This window comes from Apodemus sylvaticus, chromosome 7 (genome assembly GCF_947179515.1).
Source record: "Apodemus sylvaticus chromosome 7, mApoSyl1.1, whole genome shotgun sequence".
Classification (NCBI taxonomy): Eukaryota; Metazoa; Chordata; class Mammalia; order Rodentia; family Muridae; genus Apodemus; species Apodemus sylvaticus.
In genome coordinates, this window is record NC_067478.1 from 81810760 (window position 1) to 81819318 (window position 8559).

An 8559-nucleotide genomic window follows, 5' to 3' on the forward strand; every position below is an offset into this window, starting at 1 on the left:
AAAGAAAATAGATTAGGCTTGAAGCGATTCCTCTCATGTGTGCCGACATGAACCCCACCATTCATTTTCCTTATGTTCATTTAATTTCAATTACCAATTACCTTTTATACTATTTTCTGAGGAACCATTGGCCCACTGATTGTAGCCTCCTCCATCTCTGCAACATGGTGACAGATTCCACCACAGGGGAATACCTTCCTTTTCCTTTCTCTAAAGGGGGATGGCACTTGTAGAAGTCCCTGCTGAGAGAGAGAGAGAGAGAGAGAGAGAGAGAGAGAGAGAGAGAGAGAGAATCTGCTGTTACAAGGATGCTGAGGCCAGGCTCTGAGAGGGATGGCGAAGTCATTGCTAATTACAGCCAATTACTCTTTTGGAGGTACTGTAAGAAAAAATGACTTCCAGAGTTGTCACAGAAGGAATTTCCACGCTGGTAAATAATTTTGACTGGAGTGATTTTTTTTTAAATGCTAAAATTTGCTACAGGTACTTACAGAATAACAATATTAAGAAAAAAAAACTAACCATCACAAAACACAATATCTCCATAAGCAAATAATGAGGCTGTGTTGTAATTAATATCCCCAAGTCACACCTATAATTCCGACTATGAAGAAGTACTGGAGATGTCGGTCTTTTGCTTTTTCTAAGTGGTGCCATTATTCCCCTCAGTCTCCTGACAACTACCACAGAGGAGCTCTGCTTTATCCTCTGTGGACTCACTTCCTGCCCATCCCTTCATCTAAAGGAGCAACAACAACAAAAATGGCTGGGTTGGTAAGATGCTTGCATGCATGGTAAAATTCAAGCATGATGACCAGAGTTGGATCCCGGAGTCCATAAAAAGAAGAGGCCATTTGGTGGTTTGAAACCCAGCAGCCGGGAGGGAGATAGAGGCCCACCCCTCGGGCTTGTTGGCCAACCAGCCTAGCCTGTCTCAGAAATCATTATGGACAACAGTTGAGGAACCCTGCCTGAGGTTGCCCTTTGGCCTAAAAATGGACACAAGGATGGATACACACACACACACACACACACACACACACACACACACCATGTATTCATTGTGTCATTGTGACTCAGCTAGAACTGCAAATGATACTTTTCATGGCCAAGAGAGAGGTAGTCTGTCTCTCTCTCTCTCTCTCTCTCTCTCTCTCTCTCTCTCTCTCTCTCCCTCCTCTTCCTCCTCTCTCCTCTCTCCTCTCTCTTTTCTCTCTAACTACTTGAAATAATTAGCTTATTATTTTGTTTAAGTTTATTAAGAACTTTTAAAATCCTATCATGCATTCATACAATTGTCCCATCTGTCCATAGATTCACACTTACCAGATACCACTTATGTTTTAGATGTTGAAAAATATGCAGAGAGTTGTAACAGAGTCTGCCTCCACTCCAGACCTGATACCCTGGTTTTTTCTTATCAAAAGTATTTTATCATATAATATTTCACGAATAACATAATTTAATTGGAGCTGGTGTTAGAATGATGCAGATGGTAAACACACTAAGTCACTTCTGTGAGAGTCCCACGAGGCAGGCTTGGGAAGTTCCAGAACTTGGGAGGCAGGAGGACCTGGAGTCTGAGACCAGTAAGATCTGTGTAGTGAGTTCAAAGCCATCCTGAGTTACACTATGTGGATCTTATAAACAACAGCAACAACAACAACTCCACAAAACCACCCTTTAACAAACAACTCAAAACATAAAAGGAGAAAGAGACCTTTATAGATTGGTAAATTTAAAAACAAGCAGTTACGGCTTGGAGACATGGCCGTGTAGTAAGGGTTGTGTTTAGCATGTGTGAGGCTCTAGCTTCAATGCCCAGGGTCAGAAACAAAAACAAAGCATCCACCACAAAACCCTAACCCAGTCTGAGCCTGGGGAGATCTCAGTAGATTGTTAGAGGATGGAGAGAGGGGAGTGGACATTTTAGAGAACACCAGCTCCGTCATGGGCTTGGTGTGGGGTTTTTGAGAAACGATGTGGCCTCTTTGGTCCTCAACATTTTGCTATATAAAATATGATTTGAGTTAGCTGCTCCTAAATGTCCTGATCCGGTGAAAATCTAGACAAACGATTTAGTACAGTACCGAAACAGAGGAGAGACATGGTGGCCTTGGAGTAGCCTTGTCTGATAGGCCCAGAGTGATTTGTCCTACACCAGAAAGCCTGGGCTCTGTGCACTAAGGGCTGTAGCCTGGAGGTCGGATCCAAATTCTCTTCCTCTGGACTTGAAGAAACACACCCACACCAGTTTACCAGCAACTGCCTATGGCAAATCCAGTGTCTGGCTTGATGCAGTGTTTGGAGGTGGCTGTGGGAGGGTCAGGTTTTCAGCCATCTCTAACTGTGGATGGTAGTTGAAGCTTAGTAAGCTTGGGATTTCTACAACCAGAGCCAAAGACAAGAGGAAACTTGTGTTAAAGAGCTTAAGTAAACCCCAGGTAGGACTTTCTAATTACTAAGGTGTCCAAAGAGAAAAAGGAGTATTAAATTAGCCACGACCTTCCAGTCCTTCCTAGTCAAGTTAGGATAAAGTTGCCTCTCTTCAAAGCAGCAGTGATGCTAGGGCTTAGAGATAATGTTCTCAAGGATGGCAAGGCTAGTTGCTGACATTTATTATGCGGTTAGTACTTGCTTCTTGAGTCTGAACCAGACCCTAGGAGAGGAGAAAGAGGCTTCTCAAAGAACACAGCCTCTGAATGTGCCATGTGAGCTCCTAAGACTATTCTGGCCAGCGGAGACTGCCTTTTCCTGATCCCTGCCTCCCCCACAGACAGTCAGTCCATCCTGCAAATGGCCCTTCAAAAACAAAGTGATTAGCCAGACTCCCCCGGGAAACATCGAAAAACAAAGTGTAGAGAGATCATTGCATTTCCAACATTCCATGACTTGCCCATATTGGGAACCAGAAGGTCTCTAGGACCACTACACTATGGTGCCGAAGCAGACAGAGAAAGCAAAGGCCCAGTATTTAGTCTACAAGTGTCTGAACACTATATGGCCATGGTTATCTTCTCCCTTTCCCTATTCTTTGCTTATGAAAATTAAAGCATGGATTCTTCATCCCCACCAAGGACAAAATATAGAATAGACATGTACCCCAGCAACAGGGCTTTAAAATTGCCCCTTCCAAGAAGTTCCAGGTGTGGATAAGGGGTAAATGTTGGCCTAGTTCAAAGGGCTAGCCCACTTTTTTCATGTCTTTTTCAAGAAGGGAGAGGCGAACCAAGCCATCTATTTAAGTACAGGTGTACGTAAACAACTTGGAAGACTCCTTCCACACCTGAGAGGAGACCAGTTGTTTCCTTGGGGTATCTGGGTGGTAGGTGTTGGTATGAAAGGCCTCAGACTCAAGGTTGAGGAAGGCTGGTGAAGGCAAAGACCTGAGGGCAACAGGAGGGAGAAAAGAAGCCGCAGGGAGACTGTGAAAGAAAAGTCTCGGGGGACTTCAGCCTGGAGCGTGGGTTCTGTTCACCTTGGGGAGGTGTGCCTTGTGCTAGAATCTCGCCAAAAGGAGCCATGCGATTGGCTACAGAGAACTCACATATTCATTTTGCATACTCTTCACCTAATGTCAGATCCATGCAACGTCTCCCCAGACCCTATCAATCCCTTTCCCTCCTCCCTTCCTCAGTCCCTCTCCTTCTCCCCTTCTGTGCTGTTCTTCCTCATGATACACAGCCCGAGCCTGGCTCCTGCACAGCCCCATGCCTTCTCCCATCTCTTCCCCTTCTTCACTTAATTTATTTTTCAAGCCTATCACCTCTCTTACAGGACCTGTAAAGTGGAACAACAACTATGTCTCAGAGTCATGGCAAGGAATAGTTAAAATCAGCCCAAAGCCCTGTGCCCACAGCTGGGACCCACCCCCACATGTCCCTTCCTGCCCTCTTCCCTCTTCCTGCTTCTTATACCACCCCAGGAAAGCTTTGCAGCTCCGAGCTCTGAGCTGGTGCTTTCTTTGGCCAATTCTCTTCCTTTCTACTTTCTCGGTCACATGTCTGGAGTCCATTTTGAATGAAGGAAAGGGGAGGGGAGAGGGTTGACTGTGGTGGCACTCCTTCCTGGCACACCGCAGCCTCCTCTCACTGAGAGCTTCTCTCCTTCATCTTCCTGAGTGCAGAGCACACTCAGCCTGAAGATGCCCCGCCCTCCTCACGTCCTCCTCCCCATCCTGATTCCTTGTCTGTCCTTCCTCAGCTTCACATCAGTTTGATCCTTGAAGCCTGGTCGACATCACTAAATCCCCTGCTCCATCAACACACTTGATTAGGAGACCTGTGCCAGCCTGCCTGCCCAAGATGTTTGGTTAATGCTGAGTACCTCTTACTTCTTTACCTAAGCAGAGCCCTGACTGCAAGCTAAGCGTTACCTTGGGAGTCTATCCTGGGGGTTGTATAGTGAAAAGAAAACTGCTATGTTTTTATTTGAATCCTAGGGTGTCACCTTGGTGACAGGTTTCTCCCATATCTCTGTAACTTTCGGTCACCTGATGAAGTTGTCTTGGGCTATGAAGCCAAGGTGAGGTGTTGTCATATACAATGCTTCTTTATAATAAGAAGTACTAACTAACCGTTGGGGTAGCAGTTACTGTTGGGGTAGCTTACAACGTCATGACCTGTTGTAAGCATTCTGTATACATAGTTTCAGTCTCTATACCAGCTGTACATATCTCACATGTGGAGGGAGGGTCCAGCCTGACCACACAGCTCCCAAATCTTTTCTCCATGCCTCATGAGAAGGGAAATGTGTGAAAGATAAAGGGCAATGGTCCTTAATGCTGTCCAAGTTTGGGGTGAAAGCAGATGTGAATTAGCAAGTGGGGTTTAACGGGGCTTCCTATTTCAAAGAATAAACAGCTTGCATCATCTTACAAATGGGAAAGATGTCAGCTACCAACTGGTAGCTTTCTTGGGGTCTTCAGAAAACAGATGTCATTCTTTTTCCTTTCTTACTTTTTTTTTTTTTAAAAACTTTATTGAGTCTTCATGGTTTCATACATGCACCCCAGTCCCTCTCATCTCCCTGTTCCCATATATCTGCCTTTTGCCCTTGCAACCTCCCCCATCAAAATAACACACACACACACACACACACACACACACACACACCACTACCACCACCACCACCACCACCAATGCTGCCGCCAAGAACAAAGCATACAAAACATCTCATCGTGGACACTGTGGCATATCATGGTGTGTCCCTATAGTATATCTCTCTGTCCCCACATCATCACTTGCAAATGTTTATTGCAATTGGTCTGGTTTGCAATCTCTGGTTTCTGTGATGACATTAATATTGGATCTTCATTAGGACTCCTCCTGCTTATCCTATTGTTGTCCTGTGTCATGGAGATCTTGCAGTTTGGAATGACAGGATTGACCCTTTCATGTATTCAAACATTTATAGATGATATAGACTTTGGGATCGGCCTATTCAGAACCCTGGATCCGTGTTGGTCGGCCCTCTGGTTCTCCCTTATGTGTACCTCCAGGATGAGCTCTCCAGCACTGCTCTGGCTAGGTCACCCAAAGCCACCATAGACAGAAGGCAGGGGAGCTGTCTCCTGCTCTCATGCCCTTGGAGACTGCTCACTTGCACCCATGCCTTCTGAGCCAGCTCCACTGTGCTGCCCAGTCAAGACGAGGGGCCCAGTCTCCTAAGTGTTGTACCCTGTGAGGGGGCTGGGCCTACTCTCCCACTTCCACTCTTGGAACTGGCTTACCCATGCCTTCCTCATCGGGACCAGATCAACTGTGTTTCCCAGATGAAGTGCAGAGCCAGCAAGAGACAGGGCCAACTCACCTGCTCTCATGACCGCAGGGTCAGTTTTCCAGACTGCCTCAGGTGGTGAGGGGTGAGGACATCATCCCGTCCCTGCACCCACACCACCTCACATTGGGGTCAGTCTTCCTGAGTTCTCACCCCCAGGGGTTGACCAGGGCCAGTCCTACAGTGTTGCCCAGGCAAGGTACAGGGGCCAGTCTTCTGAATGCTGCAGCCAGCGAGAGGCAGGGCTAGCTCACCTGTTCTCATGACCCCAGTGTCAGCTCCGAGCTCTCCAGCTCTCTCGTCCTCTGCATTCCTCCACCAGAGTCAGCTCTACTGTGCTGCCCAGACAAGGTACAGGGCCTGCTTTTCTGAGTGATGTCACTGGTGAAAAATGAGGACAGCTCCCCAAAGCTTGGCATCCAGCAAGGGGTGGGACCAGTTCTGCACAGCCCCTGGACATGAGCATAGGTTGCCAGCAGCTGTTCCAACTAGGGACATCCCCGTGTACTCTAGTGGTAATATGAGCTATGGACATTGAAACCAACCCCTGCTACTGGGTAGCCGTGGACTCAGACATGGCCCTCAGCAGCAGCTCAGGCTGGGACGTCACCATGGCCCCAGGTGGCAGGGTTGCCCGCTCACAACAAACTGTTCCTTTCCACACTCCGAGTCTCTGGTTCCATCTCTTCAAAATGCTCTCCACTTCTCTTTCTCTCCCATCTGACCACCACACACTTGCACATTGTGGTGGCTCCAGCTGCAGGCTGGCCATGAGGCAGGCTGGCCCCTGGGTGACATCCTTCATCCACGCTTCGTGGTGCGGTGGCAAGTGGGTGTTTATGGCATGCACTGATGGGCAGGTCTGAGGGTGGTATAGGTCCGCAGGGCTCTGTCTGTCTTCCTCCTCCAGCTCTGCGCTGCCTGAATTTGATTTGGTTTTTCTGAGTCCTAGGCATAAGGCAGCTTTGGCCACCAAGCCAGGCATCAAGCTCGGATGAACAAAGGACCTGCTCTGTCCCTGACTGATATAAGAACACCACCAGCATCAAGGTGTCTCTCTGCCCATTACCAGGGTGGAGAGGTCATTCTTCATGGATGAGACGTGGCAATGACAAGTGAGGAGTAGGGCCCTGGGTTGGGGGGAGGGTTAGGCAAATACCGGTGTCCTGTGTAAGGCCCTCTCCTAAGTTTGGTGAGATTTCTTTCAGAGAAAGACCCTGTACTAGGCATGGAAAGAGTGTGAAGGTCACTTCTTCAGTCCTTTCCAGGCTCGGAGGGCCACTGAGCCTCCTGGTGTGGGCAGCAAGAGGAAGAAGATGCACAGCCTCTACTTTCCTCTCTGCTTCCTGCCGTGTTGAGGTCCTGATCTCAAGTCAGGCTTTCTCAAGTCCAAGCATCCTTGTCCCTAGGCTGGCTAGCCCTACAACTTCTTTCTAGCCCTCCAGTCCACTGGGCACCAAGACACACGTGCCCTTATTCAGCCGGTCTGGGAGGGGCTCTTCTCGCTATGAGACCGTCTGACCCTTGTCCAGTAAATCTTGTCTGGGTGGGTCCTAGGAGTCTGATGTGCACTGCAACCATAAGTTTAGAGCACAGCCAATAACTTGCTAAGTCGTTGACTTGCTTATTCTCCAAATAGTGATTAACAGTCTCATATGTGAGGAGCTGGTGCCAGAGCCCAGGGATATGGAGATCAAAGAGCTCTGTCTGTTTTCTTTTCTCAAGGGCCCAGTGTCTAATGGAGGAGACAGACAACTTCAGAACATGTTGCACCGTGTCCCTAGATCCACCATGGCTTAGGGGGACAACCCAGAAAATCTGTCCCTTGATCAGGGCCCCTTACCAATCCCATATGGCTAGCCTTGTCATCCATCCTACCAATTAATTAATTAATTGCATTTTATTTTATATTCTGGGAGTTTGGGTGTTTTGAAGGCAAAAATGCAAATGTATGCAAATCACCACATAAATTTATGCAAAGACAACATGGAAATGTGTCCCTAGATTTTATGAGGGAAAAAAAAATCTGGAGTCTTTAGCTAGTCCCTCAGCAGGCTGCCTGTCCCCAGGCCTGTCCTGTCTTCCCATTTGTTTGTGTTCTTAATCTGCACTGGGCTCCCTTCCTGACCACTACGAGGTCAGTAATGCAGGTGGGCAGGCAGCAGGCTGGTCATCCATTATCCTGAAACCTCTCGGCTTCCCAAGCCAGCAGAAAACTCCTTCTCTCACAATAATCGGCTTTCATTTGAAACAATCAAGAGATTTCCTACCACTTTCCCTATGGCCAGGTCCTGGAAAACACCCAGATTCTAAACTCTGGGTGTGGACCATGACTTGATGAAGGGCTTTGATGGAGGAAAGTGTCCACATCTGCTTCTGGTTCCCGGAAAATAAATCTAAATCATTTAATTGACTATCTTCTGTGTGGGCAACTCTGGTTCCCTGGAGAGCTGGTGAGGGTGAGGTGGGGTGGGGGTAGGGGTAGGAGATGGAGGAGGCAGGCCTGGAAGGTTTGCAGAAGCTCCTGGCTTTGCAAGGTAGGCCTGTTGGGCAGGTATCACAGTGATAAACAGCCTGTCTCCTGAGTTGGAAAAGGAACTTCATACAAGCTTCATTGAAAGAAGAGGGTTAAGAAGGGTGTTGAGTGCTTGCACGGGGAGGAGCTCTGCTATGTCCCTTTGCAGAATGTCATCAAGGTGGTGGGAACCAGACAAAGCAAGCTCGTGGCTCATCCTGAATGGAGAGGCCTGTGAGAGGCGGGAGAATGGGGGATGGGGGGTG

The 8559-nt window shown here is 47.9% G+C and overlaps 1 non-coding gene across 1 annotated transcript; it reads right to left on the reverse strand.

Annotated features, from left to right (window-relative positions):
* Window positions 1-6717: 6717 nt before the first annotated feature.
* Window positions 6718-6854, reverse strand: LOC127690354 (small nucleolar RNA SNORA48). Its single transcript, XR_007979074.1, has one exon. It is a non-coding gene; the product is annotated as a small nucleolar RNA SNORA48 (small nucleolar RNA).
* Between the last annotated feature and the right edge of the window lie 1705 nt (window positions 6855-8559).